General features: G+C 43.4%; 1 long non-coding RNA gene across 1 annotated transcript; it reads right to left on the reverse strand.

Moving 5' to 3' along the window:
• Positions 1–263: 263 nt before the first annotated feature.
• On the reverse strand, positions 264–6,586 carry LOC121279343. The gene is made up of 3 exons (XR_005943367.1): positions 6,234–6,586; positions 2,109–2,193; positions 264–309 (listed from the first exon to the last, which is right to left on the reverse strand). It is a non-coding gene; the product is annotated as an uncharacterized LOC121279343 (long non-coding RNA).
• Positions 6,587–14,297: the final 7,711 nt, after the last annotated feature.

A 14,297-nucleotide genomic window follows, 5' to 3' on the forward strand; every position in this document is an offset into this window, starting at 1 on the left:
ACGCACACTTGACATCACTGCGTGTCATTTTATATGCTGGTGTGCCGAGCCCCACACGCCGATGTGAAAAATCTGGCCCTGGAATATAAAGCCAGTCTCAGAGATGGTGACCCTGAAACTATCATCGAGTTTTGTAGAAAGCGATCTGGTTTCACTAAAGCCCTTTAGGGAAAGAAATCTGCCCATCCTTAACCAGTCTGGCCTAACTCCAGACTTACAGCAATGTGATTGACTGTCCCCTGAAATGTTCAGCTCAAGTGAAATTCATGATGGGCAACAAATGCTCCCTTTGCCGGTGATGTCCACACCCTGTGACAGAATAAAAAAAAAATTGTCCTTTCAGGTGTCCCATTGGTCATGACAGGCGCTATACAATTACAAGCCTTTTCTTTTACTAAAACCTGAGATACATAGAGATCACTTCCCATGTGGATCCAAATGCTGCAACAATTAATCGATGGGTTGTCCTATACCTCAAACCCATATGATGTTTCTACGCAAAGTATATTCACTGACTGAAATTCAACTTGCTGGCCTTAAAGGGACAGGCTAACTTAAGCATAGGTCCACCTCAGCAGCAGGCTAATACAATGGCGTTACATATTAAAATGCTGCTGTCATTATAAATTGTATTTCACTCCATTAATGTAAGCAATGCTACAGGACATCTGCTAGTAAATATTTAAAGACTGAACAGATTTTACATTAAGGCCTGTCTGATTTTGTGATGCCAGTTTCATGGAGTAGATATTTTACAGGAGGTTATCTTCCTTTAACAGTCCATTAATTAACACATTTCTCAAAATTTCACTGAATACTAGTTTTAGCACAGCTATTGACTCATCGAAAATCAATGGGTTAACAATTTTGTTCAAATAGCGCGTGAGATTTTTTTTTAGAAAAACACATTACCCAGTGTGCTTTCAGAGCAAATTAAATCGCACAGTGATTCCAGAAGGATGAGGAGCTGCTTTTGGATTGGTTGAGAGACACTGGGACATGCATTCAATTAATTCATAACATGGTCAAACTATTGTTATTGTATGCCAGTCACCTGAGTGTTTTAGCCAGTTTGACAGGTTTAAGCTTTCTTCAGGTGCTGTGATGCTGTATGCATTGCAGCTACAGTAATCTTAACTATAAAACCCTGATAAGATTATTTTAAAAACAAGTACTGTACCTTTTAATAGACCCATTCTCTGCCTCCTTACAAAATAAGTGGTAATCTGGATACTGCAAGAGGCACTGCACGGGTGCTGGATGATACCAGCACCTTATTGTATGTGACGTTATTTTGTTCAGCTGCCCTATCCCTCCTCTGCTTTGTCAATCTTCACTGGATCTCTCTCAGCATTTGTAAAACTTTTAAAATCTTTATCCTAATTTATAATCACTCCCAGCAAGCTTGAGCAACCTTCTTCAGTCATAACTCCAACTCTGGTCTTCTACTTTGCTTCTCTGTCTTCATCTTTAAAATCTTTCTTAAAGTTATCCTTCCTTTTCTCTCCTCCTCTTCCATCTCCCCCCTTCCCTTCTATCCTTTCCCCCCCCCTCTCCTCCTCACCTCAACTAACCCACCCCCCCCCCAACTACTCCCCTTGGTGTAAAGTTCCACTGGGCATTTTGCTATGCTAAAGTTATTATATGTGTAACTCTCTTCCTTCAATTTGCAGTCAATAATGTTTGTGTTATGTTTTGAAATTATCCACTGAAAATCAGCAAGATCAGTCTTTTCAAATTCAGTTTTCACTCGAAATAGTCGCTTAGCAGTACCGACCTTGAGTATTGCTGAAAAAAGAGACGTGCTGTCAAAGCTTTTCATCTTGTACTCATCAGGACAGATGCTAGAATACCAAATCTCAAAAGGAACAGCATTTATACTCAGCAGTTTCTTTCCATCCTGTATAAATTGTTGTTCCCTTTGAAATTTGGCATTTATGCGTCTGTCCTGGTGAGTGCAAGATGAAAAGCTTTGACCGTATGTCTCTTTCATTAGAAAGCAAAGCATAAAATTCAGCTTTTAAATATGTTTAGACTGTAGCTTTAAGTAATTGATACAGCTTCTACACACACGCATACACACACACATATATGCACTAATATTTTACCTTCATAAGTATTCCAATTATGAAACCCATCCTTTCTATTTAGTACCCCATCATTTGATAACTGTTTGCTATGTGGGTTTTGATACTGTAAACAAAAAAGCACAGATAATATTTCATTGTCAGCAGAGCTCTGGAATTAATCTAAGTTTAACAGGCCACACTTTTCATTTTAGTAAATCTTTATACAAAAAAACCTTGTTGCTATCTTGTTAAAAATGCTACATTTTGCTTTGGGTCTTCATGGCACACAACATGTTGTAAGTAATTTGTCTGAATAATTCATGAGAATATTGTAAATATTGTCAAGTTGTGTAATAAATTATTTAGGGTATTTGTAGGCTTACTGCAGCAGCTTTGTATTACATAATAGGTAATATGAACACAAAGGTCTTTTTCCATCAAATCACTCATTGTAAACTCAGTTTAGTGAAAACTGCTGTGAAAAACTGTCTCAATAAATTCAAATTAGCATTAATAATAAAAGAATACTTGTGTTTTTGCTGCTTTGAGGTATGCAAATGTGACCATCTGGTAGATAGACTGTAGGTAAGACAGTAATACATCTAGAAGCTTTTTCATAACCAATATGTGAATAGTTGCCATATTATAAAAAGAATATAGAGGCACAAGAGAGGGTGCAAAAATGATTTGGAAGAATGTTACCAGGAAAGCAGGAGTATACCTGTCAGGAAAGGATGAACAGGCTGGGTCTCTTTTCTCCCGAAAAGAGAAGGCTGAAGGGTGACCTAAATGGGGACCTATAAAGTTATGAAGGGTTCTATAGAGTGGACACAGAGAGAGCTTTTCCACCTGTGAGGCCACAGCACATCTAGAGGTCAGCAATATAAAATTGTCACCATGAAATCCAATAGGAAACTCAAAAGAGACTGCTTTATCAGAAGAGTGGTAAGAATGTGGATCTCGCTGTCACAAGGCGGGGGATATTCACACAAATTGTACAGACACATTTATGAGGAGATTGGGAAATGGAGAGGGGAATGGGGGATTAGGCTGACTGAGTTAATGAGGAGGGATGGGTGGAGGCTCAAGTGGATCATAAACACTGGCATGGACTGATAGGGCCAAATGATCTGTTTCTGTGCCATATATCCGATGTAATAACTGTTTTTGCCATACTTTTATTAGTTTCATGCATTAAATAGTTAAGACAGATGTGTTTTCCATCAAATTCCTCCCTCGTTCCTCCTCTCCTAAAAGGCGATGAATCATGTAGGCCAAGAATCATATCCAATCTGTCGTCTTAGTGAGACCTAGCTGGTTACTTCACTATGAAAATAATCACCGATAAGATTAACATGGTTAATTACAAAATTAGACATTGTAAAAAGGGGAGAGGATTTTCCCTCCGTCGGAGGGGTTGTGCAGGGGCGGGTGCGGGCCGACCCAATTGGCACCCTTGATCGGGTCCGCGCTGCCATTTTACGTGGGCGGGCTTAGTGTGACGCACGCCCGGAAGCGCTGTGCGCTCCCTGTGTGGGCAGGGTGGGTTCCCTGAGTCGGAGTGTGCCGTCGAGTGCAGAAATCTCCCTGAGGCACAGGGGTTTTAAGTTCTAAAAATTTTAACAAAGATAAAAAGATTTAAGACATGTCCCCTCGTGTGACAGTGTGTCACATGAGCTGGGACATGTCAATGAACTTTAATGAAAAAATTTATTTAATTTATAAACCCTTCACGAAACCTGATCCCGCCCGTGGATGAGGTTCCATGAAAAATGTGAAGGCCGCCTGGGCTCTTCGCCTGCCCCCCCACCACAACCCCCCAGCCCTCACCGCCAACCTTTGGGTTGGACGGGCAGATTTCTCAATAGCCTTAATTAGTTAATTAATGGCCTTAACAGGCCTTTGACAGTTCGGCTGCCAAATCGGCTGCATGCCCGCTGAATTGAACATCTAAATTATGTGGTGCTGTCAGGATGCACGCCCGACGTCACCCTGTGTCATTTTACGCCTTGGCAACCGGATCTCGACCCCGCTCACTAAGCCGAAAATTCTCCCCAGGAGGTTCATTGGACAGCAGTCAGGAGCAGGAATCTTAAGCAGATTTTCCCCCTCTCCCCAGTTCGAGGGCACAACCTGGGTTGAGATGACTTCACTGAGTGCAGACTGGGTATCAAACCTGGGAGACAGCTGCATCATGTTGGCCCACTCCAGTCACACGTACTAATACAAGTTTTAGAATGGCTACTAGTCAGTGGAAGGGCAGATCATTGATCTTATGTTGTTATGTTGTTATGGAGTGCAGGGCTCGTTCATCTATTCCCCAAGGTCTCAAGGCTGCGCTCTGTAATTCTGAGAAGGTGAGTGACCATCCTGAGTCATTTCTTTGTGGGGATGGGGAGCATTGGTAGCTGCAATAAGACTCATCACGTATGCTCCATTGATGCCTGAAATGAGGAATTTGCTTTCCTGATGTTGCCTCACATCTGATCAGTGGACCCCACCACGGGCCACATCATCTTCTGCACATCATGGCAGAGGGATCTGCGTGCCTATATTTTGGTTAAAATGTTCTTTGAACACCCTCCTTTTCATTCAATACCCATCCAAGTCTCTGCTGCCCATATCCTAACTCACACCAAGTTCCTTTCAACCATTACTTGCTGATCGGTAATGGCACCTGGTCCAGCAATGCCTCAGTTTTAAAATCCTCATTCGTATTCTCAAACCCCTTCATGGCCTTGCCCTTTCCCTATCTCTGTAATCTCCTCCAGCCTTACATCCCTCTGAGATTTCTGCGTTCCTCCCATTCTGGCCTCTTGCACATCTGTAATTTTAATTGCTCCTCCACTGGCAACCATGCTGTCTAGGACCTGAACGTCGGAATTCCCTCCCTAACCCTCTTCACCTCAGTAATGCTCTTTCCTCATTTAGGCTGGTCCTTAACATCTGCCTTTTTGACCAAGCTTTTGGCCTTTTGCTCTAGTAGCTCCTTATCTGGCTCAGTGTCAGATTTTGTTGATGATCTTTCTGTAAAGCTCTCCGTTAAAGGTGCCATATAAATGCAAGTTGTTGTTGTTGTAAAGCTCTGAATCTGTTGACCCCTCACTCAAGGGAATCCATCTACACAGTCTTCGCTGGAGAAGGATTGACTTTCCTTCTACTCTTCTGGTTCCCTAATACTCTGTGAGTCAGCTGCTGCTCATTCACCACCCCCACCACCACCCCCCCCCCACACCCCCTGCAAACCCCCACCACCAGCCCCAACCCCCAACCTTGATTGCTCTGGGTTAAAGCCCTTCATGAGTGGTAAAAAAAAAATGCCAGTGAAATATCAGGAGATCAAATCATCCTGGAGTGGCCAAGAGTGGATCGGTCAAATTCTTTAACATCTCTGCCATTGTCAACATCAGCATCATCCTCAGCATTAGCCACCGACTGCCATTTCTCCTCCTACCCACCCCCACCCCCACCCCTCAGCCACATCTTGTGGCTGCGAGTAATCTGCAGAACTAGAGCAAATAAGTTACAAATTGGTTTACAGTGCCCAGAAAGAGTTGAGATGGGGGCAGCCCTGGACATCTCTGGCACTGCTTTTTAGCTACTCACCTAATCTTTGCCCTTGCCATATCACAGAGCTAAGGTCGAGTAGCTCCCCAGCAGGTGCACTGCCTGTTCTTCATAATGGGTGAGCGTCCTCATATCAAAGATCCTGCTACTGGTGGCTTGACACTTTAAGGCAGTCTGTACTGGTACTGTTTTACTTGTAGCAGGATTGGAAAGGAAGGGTGAAAGTCTTCCATTCCTTTAGCATCTGTCACACCCTCAGGATGTCCCAAAGCACTTTGCAGCCAATGAAGCATTTTTGAAGACTAGTCATGTCTGCAAGTCAATTTGTGCACAGCAAGCTCCCATAAACAACAATGCGTCAAAGACCAGATACCCTGCCTTTTAGACCCTGGTTGAAGGATAAATATTGCCCACTACCGTATTAGGTAAAGGTGAGCAACTGCAGGATCACCCAGGTCCAGCAGACAGCTGATGGAAGAAGGAGCACACTTGCATAATATTGGCTGCTGAGGGGAGAGTTGTACACTCACTATAGATTGTAGTGCCTGATAGTCCCATAACATCAAAGTAAAAAGACGAAGTTAGAGGTTCACTTACCTTGCCTGTCCTCGTAGGGTCATTGAATTTCTTCCAGCAGTGGCGTGCTATCCTGGTGGTGAGAGAGAGAGAGAGCAGTCTGCACCAATGCCAACTTGTTCCACATGGTTGGAGCTGCTGCTTTCACCATTTTCCTTCTCTGATAGCCCAAGAACCTATCTCATCTCCTCCTTACTTATTCCACCAGCACTTGCAAATCCACATTTGAGAAGTTTTGAGCTCTTACTAGTTTTGGTCTTACCCGCATCACTGAATGGGCTGGGGTTACTTTGCCACGTGAATACTGTGCTCTGTCTTAAAAGTTCTCAGGCCCATCTGAAAGTAGTCTTGGAAAAAGGGCAGGAATATTTTGGTAAGAGTTCAGTCCATTTTAAGTTGCTGGTAGCTCTTAAATCCTGCAACAATAAGATTTCCTCCACTCAACGTTTTACTGAAATTTTACGCAGGATTTATGCTGCTGGGCTAAATAAACAGATGCAAAAATTGTATTAGGAGTTGGCAGTACACAGGCAGAATCGTGTCCCTGCGGCAGTTATATGTTTTAAAAGGTGCTGAAAAATTTCAAGGCCGACATAATGGGCGGGATGTTTAGGTTGGCGTGCAGGCAAGATCGGCGGGCTTGGGAGCAGCTGAGGAAGGGACCACCGCCGCCTGCGATCGGCCCCCGACTGCAATTTCACGTTGGCTGGCCAATTAACGGCCAAGCAGTGTGCAGCGTGCACTGAAATGCTCAGCGCTGCCGGGAGGAGGGTGGGCACTGACCTAAGGGCGGGCGCAGGCGAGCGCTGAATAAAAGCTTCCTGAAGATAGACAGCTGAAGACTTCAAAACAATTAAATAAAGATTTTAAAATCCAGAAAAAAATGTCCACACATCACAATCAGTCACCTGGACATATAGATGATAAAAATTCTGCCCATACTTTTTTTCAAATTTAATAACGGAAACCTCATCCTGCCCTTGGATGAGTTTTCATCAAAAATTCAAAGTCCGCCTGGCTGATTTGCCCATCCACCAACCATAAGATAGGATGGACCACAAAACTGGGTACAATTGGAGCTTTAATAACTTTAATTGTCTTCTTAATTTTCAGCAGGCACACTTCCGACACCCGCACGGTGCCGCCGACTGAAATATCGTGTGAACGCGGGATGACATCAGGTCGCTTACCCAATGCCATCTCGTGCAATTTTGCATCCGATCGGGTCTGGCGCGTCTCTGCATGCTGACCTAAAAATTCTGCCCAATATGTGTGCTGCCAAAATGTGGCTGTCCCTTTAAGGCTGACGAGTCTGATTGTATGTATTGTACAACTTGTTCACAAAACTCTGGATCTAGATCACTGGGGCACTCATTAGCACATTAGGTGCAATGAAATTATAATTAAGGCAGAGTTTGTTCAATCAATAAAAAATGTAGAACACAACATCGGTAATAAACATTGAATAGTCATCCTACAATAATTTTAATGTGTTTAGCGATTTTTAGAGAGTATATTGGAGGGAAGGACTGAGTTTCAACAGTAATCACTTAACACTATTACATTTTCATTTGGATGTTGATTAATGAATACCCTTTAAAATTTTAACAGATATTTTTACTCAATGGCCACTTAGAATAACAAAGTTAAAATAAAAGTGCTTCATCCAACTTCTTATGGTGAAAGTTTGAGCAGGTTGGGTCTGTACTAATTGGAGTTTAGAAGAATGAGAGATGATCTTATTGAAACATATATGGTTCTAAGGGGGTTCAACAGGGTAGATGCTGCGAGGATACTTCCTTTTGTGGGGGGATCTAAAACTAGGGGACACAACAATATGAGGAGGAATTTCTTCTCTCAGAGGGTTGTTTGTGTTTGGAAATCTCTTCCCCAGTGAGCAGTGGAGGCTGGGTCATTGAATAAATTCAAGGCTGAGTTAGACAGATTTTTGATCTACCACAGAGTTAAGGATTATGGGGAACAGACAGGAAAGTAGAGTTAAGGCCACAGCCATGATCTTATCAAAGGGTGAAGCAAGCTCGGTGGGCCGAAAGGTCTGCTCCTGCTCCTATTTCTCGTAATCTTACTTCCAGGCCTGAAGATGAGGTTTGCCTGCAATATATCATGTCAAGATAATGGGCAAGAAACAATGCTAGAAATACTCAGTAGGTTAGGGAGCATAACTGCCCAGCCTGCTGAGCGTTTCTAGCAGTTTCCGCTTTTACTTCAGATTTCCAGGCCAGAATTTTCCAGTTGTGGGCGGGATAGGAAACTGTGGAGAGCCGTTTTTCCATAGCTGCCCATGACGATGCCCGCTATTGATGGTGCCAGAAAACCCCACCCCCAGAATCCACAGTATTTTACTTTTGTATTAGTGTTTGGATGTGTTTTGTGTAATTTGTATAAACAGTTTGGTTTAAGGTTGCTTCTCTTACCTTCCATTTCACCTCAAGCATTTATCTCCGTCTTTCTGTTTCACTCAGTGCTTCAAATCTCCTTTTCCTGTCAGGATGAAGTCCTGAATGCTGTCATATTGTTGAGCCATTCGATTGTCCCAGAAGATTGAGAGGGATGCCTGGCCCTCAAGTGTGAAACACTTTTTATTGGATGCAAAGCAATTATGGGATACAGGAAAAGAGCAGGAAAGTGGAGTTGAGGTAGAGAATCAATTGTGAGCTAACTGAACGGCAGAGAAGGGTTGAGTGGCCATATTGCCTACTCTTGCTCCTGTTTCCTATGTTCGTAACCTCGCACTTTGGTCACTGTTAATGAAGATGTTCCTGAGGTACTTGCTCAATCCATTAGCTGTGTTAAAGAACATCTTTCTTCTCATCTGATACTTCGGGAGCTTAGATGAGAAAACAAGCAGGTTTAAGAATAATAAGGTTGACGCTTTGTTCCTTCTAAATCTGCCTTTTGCGGCAAATGTTCAGCGGTTGACCAGGATTCAAACTTGATGAAAGATTTTATGCCTTCTTGCTATCCTTTCAAATAGCTATGGCCTCATGAGTAAATACAATGGAGCATGAAGAACACTGCTCATCTGCAGAGACAGGAAGGAAATTTTGCAATTTATGACTCTGGAGGAATGACCCCCAGATGAAGAAATTACCAACAAGATTCCCCTTTTTGTGGCTTTTATTTTAACACAGTCAGGCTCCACATAAATCAAACATGAATTAACAGGGAAAATATGGTAGGTATGAACTATAAATTACACATGGGGTAGCAGATTAACAAAGGCGGGATTACTGACAAATCACGAGATTACAGGCATTCATATCACTTGCTGCTTAAATACAGCTCCACATGCAATCTCTCAGTCTTTCCAACTTGGCCTCTGGAATGTAGGATCTCTCACTTCTCTCACTCAATTTAGGTTTGGTCCTCGGGTCACCTGCAATGGTAATCCCCACTCCATCTGAGTTCCCTGGAGACATTTGTCACCAAATGACAGATTCCTGCAGAACCTCCTTAGCTAGGTTCATGACAGTCTTGATGGCACAGATTCCCCAGATTCTGACTTCTTTAAAAAAAACCTCATTAAATGGTCTTGTCGAATGGTGTGGCAAAATAGAAGCGTAGCTGTAGAATTGTCCAGTTCATAGACTCTCCTCTAACCCCGTCTTTAGTTTTCTGCCCCTTTTAACTCTACTACACGTAGACAACTCCTTGTAAATGTGCCTTCCCTGTTTGCTGCAGGTCTCCTTTTCTCTTCACAGTGGTAGCTCTTTTGTCTGCCAGCCACTCGGCTTTTATATGCTAAGGTAAAAGCAAAAAACTGCGGATGCTGGAAATCCAAAACAAAAATACCTGGAAAAACTCAGCAGGTCTGGCAGCATCTGTGGAGAGGAACATAGTTAACATTTTGAGTCCAAATGACCCTCCAACAGAACTAAGTAAAAGGAGAAGAGAGGTGAAATATAAGCTGGTTTAAGGTGGGGGGGGTGGGGAGAGACAAGTAGAGCTGGATAGAGAGCCAGTGATAGGTGGAGATAACCAAAAGATGTCACAGACAAAAGGACAAAGAGGTGTTGAAGGTGGTGATATTATCTAAGGAATGTGCTAATTAAGGGTAGAAAGCAGGACACGCAAGGTACAGATAGCCCTAGTGGGGGTCGGGTGGGGTGAAGGAATCGAAAAAGGCTAAAAGGTAGAGATAAAACAATGGATGGGAAAACATATAAAAATAATGGAAATAGGTGGGAAAAGAAAAATCTATATAAATTATTGGAAAAAAAAAACAGGGGGATTGGAAAGAGGGTGGGGATGGAGGAGAGAGCTCAACGCAAACTGGAGGAACAGCACCTCATCTTCCGATTAGGCACTTTACAGCCTTCCGGACTGAATATTGAGTTCAACAACTTTAGATCATGAATTCTCTCCTCCATCCCTAACCCCTTTCCAATCCCCCCGTTTTTTTTTCCAATAATTTGTATAGATTTTTCTTTTCCCACCTATTTCCATTATTTTTAAATGTATTTCCATCCATTGTTTTATCTCTACCTTTTAGCCTTTTTAGATTCCTTCACCCCACCCCACCCCACCCCACTAGGGCTATCTGTACCTTGCGTGTCCTGCTTTCTACCCTTAATTAGCACATTCCTTAGATAATATCACCACCTTCAACACCTCTTTGTCCTTTTGTCTGTGACATCTTTTGGCTATCTCCACCTCTATCCAGCTCTACTTGTCCCACCCCCTCCCCCCTTAAACCAGCCTATATTTCACCTCTCTTCTATTTTTACTTAGATCTGTTGAAAGGTCATTCGGACTCGAAACGTTAACTGTGTTCCTCTCTGCAGATGCTGCCAGACCTGCTGAGTTTTTCCAGGTATTTTTGTTTTTGTTTTAGCGTTTATATTTCTTTTTTTCTCCTGGTACTGCTTCCAGGTCAAGGGTTGCCAGGTCACATGAACCAGTATTTCTATTATTGAAGAAAATTACAATTGATCCCTTTACAATTGATGCAAACTCTTAAAAGTTCTTTTCAAACATTCTTAGATTTCCTAGAGATTTTAAAGAAATTACAAGTTTTCCTCACTGTACTGCTTCCAGTTCAAAGATCGTCACACAGGGTGGACACTGAGAGATTGTTTCCCCTGGCTGAGGAATCTAGAACATGGGGGCACAATCTCAGTATAAGGGTTGATCACTTAGGATTGAGGTGAGGAGAAATGTCTTCACTCAGAGGTTTGTGACTCTTTGGAGTTCCTCACCATTGTGGAATATATTCAAAGCTGAGATACACAGGCTTTTGATCTCTCAGGGAATCGGGATATGCAGAGTGGGTAGGGAAGTGGAATTGGGGCAGAAGAGATGCATTGATCATGTTGAATAGCGGAGCTGGCTTTATGGTCTTCTCCTGCTCCTTCTCCTGCTCTTATGTAGCTGCATCAGAGAATTTTTTTCTGCACCTTGGAGTTTTGAGAATTAAATCCAACCTCTTCCTTGTTACCCTTTTCAGGTTGTTTATAGGCTTCCTGAAATCATGTGACTTTTCTTGAATTTTGGATATTTCACTGGTGTTTCTTTTTTAGGAATTGGTGTTCGTACATTTGTTGGGCCCTTTGGGGCTATTGTGTGTATTTTGTTTTGAAGAACATTCGTTTGTATTTTGTAAAGCATGTTAGTAAACTGTGTTCAGATACTGAAAAGGAAGAACATGCAGGGTTAGGAGAGAAAGCAGAAGAATGGTACTAAGTGAACTGCTCATTCGGAGAGCTGGTGCAGAAACAATGGGCCAAATGGCCTCCTTCTGCACTGTAGCAATTCCGTGAATCCGGAAGGAGAATAACAGTTCTGATCATTTTCTTCTCAATTCTCAACAAACTGGAATGAGTCAATCTAAAGGCTGAATGTAGTTTTTAAATATTTGTCACCTTCCCAAAGGGGGTACTGAGGAATGGTTTGGCAGGCAGAAATCAAAAGAAGGCAAGCTGAATGTGAAGAAATGAAATGGAGCCTGTGGGCAATATTGGACTTGACACTGTCTGATAGCTGGTGAGCTGATTCTGCTATTGCATAGAGTGAATGCAAGAAGATTGGCCTGTTCAGGACGTTAGGGCCCTTCTCTCACATGGCAGTTTCCTATTATGTTGTATAAAACTTACTGGGCTTGACAGGATGCTTGCTAAAAGGCTGCTTCCCCTGGCCGGAGAGACTCAAACTTAATGTCATCGTATTTATTGTAGGCGATGGGGGGTCTCGCTTGCTGCCTGAAGAGCTGGCAAGAGCCCTACATTATCTCCACTGGGGAAGGCCTGCCGAATGAAGCACTGGTCGGGAACTTAAGCAGCCAGCAGCGGGCCTTCCCTACAGTTTAGGACCCTAGGGGTGGAACTTGGGAGATTCCCATCACCTTCTGAGTCATAGTGCACAGGTGAGCAGGAGCAGAAACCTACAGTCGAATAGCCACATGGTTACTGCCTGTGCTTTCTCAAAGGCAACAGGACAGTGAAACTCAGCACTTGTGCCATGCCATTATTGCCTTACAGTGGGAAAGGAGATGAATATGTTGGCTATGCTGATCTCTGCCTCACAGCCTTGATGCATAATGCATGGTTGCTTGCTGATATCCAAGATAAGTTGAACACATAATTGTCCAAGTGTAGGTGGTGCACCAACTTACACCTGCTTGCCAGACAAGATGGCAGTAAATACAGGGGAACAGCCCAAGCTAGAGAAGCATTTATAAATAAGAGGCTGTAGTATTAAAATTGATAATTAGATGAAGGAAAAGGATCGAAGGTATCCGAGACCTGGGTGGGTAAATGTGATTAAAACCACTTATTCATTTGCAAAGTAAAATACAGACTACTTGAGGCCTGTTCCTGCATTGTAACTTCTCCACGTTTTGATGTACATATGAGGTGTGGGCAAAACATAGCTGATACTTAAGTGCGGAATCACCTTGAGTCTCGGAGGCTGTGCGTAAGGAGGATATAATGGCTCCTGGCAGTGTTGGCCCTATATTGCAGGTTGGCTGCAGTTGTCCTTGCAACTGACAGAGGTTTGCAACTGCCTCCTTGTGGAACCAGAGCTTGCAGGGGCAATCAGCCTGGCGTTAAGGGCACGCGCAGTCACTGGGCCTCGGTCGCCTGTTCATCTCCCAGGAGTGCCTTCTTTTAACTTGTACAAACTTCAGCTACAAAATATTTTGGTTACCTCAAGCCTGGGCCTCTTTCGACTTGGTACCTCCAGCCTCAACATTCAGTTCACCAATTTCAGGTCGTAACCACTGCCCCTATTTTCTCGGGACAGCTGCTGCTGATGGCGGCTCTGCTGTTGCCATTCACACCTCCTCTAGACCATCTTTTGCTTCTTCACTTGTCCCATTACCTTTGACTTTTGCTTTGCACCATCATCCCATTCATCATTTAATCTCTGCTGCCTTCCACCTTATGCTATGACCGGGATGAGGGGAGTGCGCGATTTATCAAGCCCCACTGCTCCGCAGTGTTTAATTTTCTCACTGAAATGGCTAATTAGAGTCAGCACAGAAACAGGCCCTTCGGCCCATCGTGTCCATGCCAGCCATCAAAGCACCTATCTATTCTAAATCCCATTTTCCAGCACATGGCCGGTAGCCCTGTATGCTATGGTGTTTCAAGTGCACATCCTTAAATGTTGGGAGGACTTCTTAAATGTTGTGTACTTACCTTTCTAGTACCCCTTATGTCTGCTCCTCTCTGGCTTCAAACTATTAAATCTCTTAAATTCTTCCAGTTCGGATGAAGGATCATTGACCTGACATGTTAACTCTGTTTCTCTCTCCTTTGATGCTGCCTGGCCATAATTCAGATTTCCAGCATCCGCAGTATTTTTTTTGACAGAGAACAAGCATACTTCTCTTCAGCGTCAGTAAGCTGCCAGCCTTACAGCAACATGTTATCTTTGAGGATGGGGGGGGTGGGGGGGTGGACAGGCATAGACGTTTTAAGTCCACTGATCTTAAAAGGACGCCTGAAGAGTGAGCTTCCCTTTGCACTAGGGCTGAACGCTCTCTTTCTCTCTCTCTCTCTTTCACCTGTCAGAAGACAGTGGCACATGCTTGGTAACTGGAGCTGCAGGCAGTGGGGGGTG

This window comes from Carcharodon carcharias, chromosome 6 (assembly GCF_017639515.1).
Source record: "Carcharodon carcharias isolate sCarCar2 chromosome 6, sCarCar2.pri, whole genome shotgun sequence".
Classification (NCBI taxonomy): domain Eukaryota; kingdom Metazoa; phylum Chordata; class Chondrichthyes; order Lamniformes; family Lamnidae; genus Carcharodon; species Carcharodon carcharias.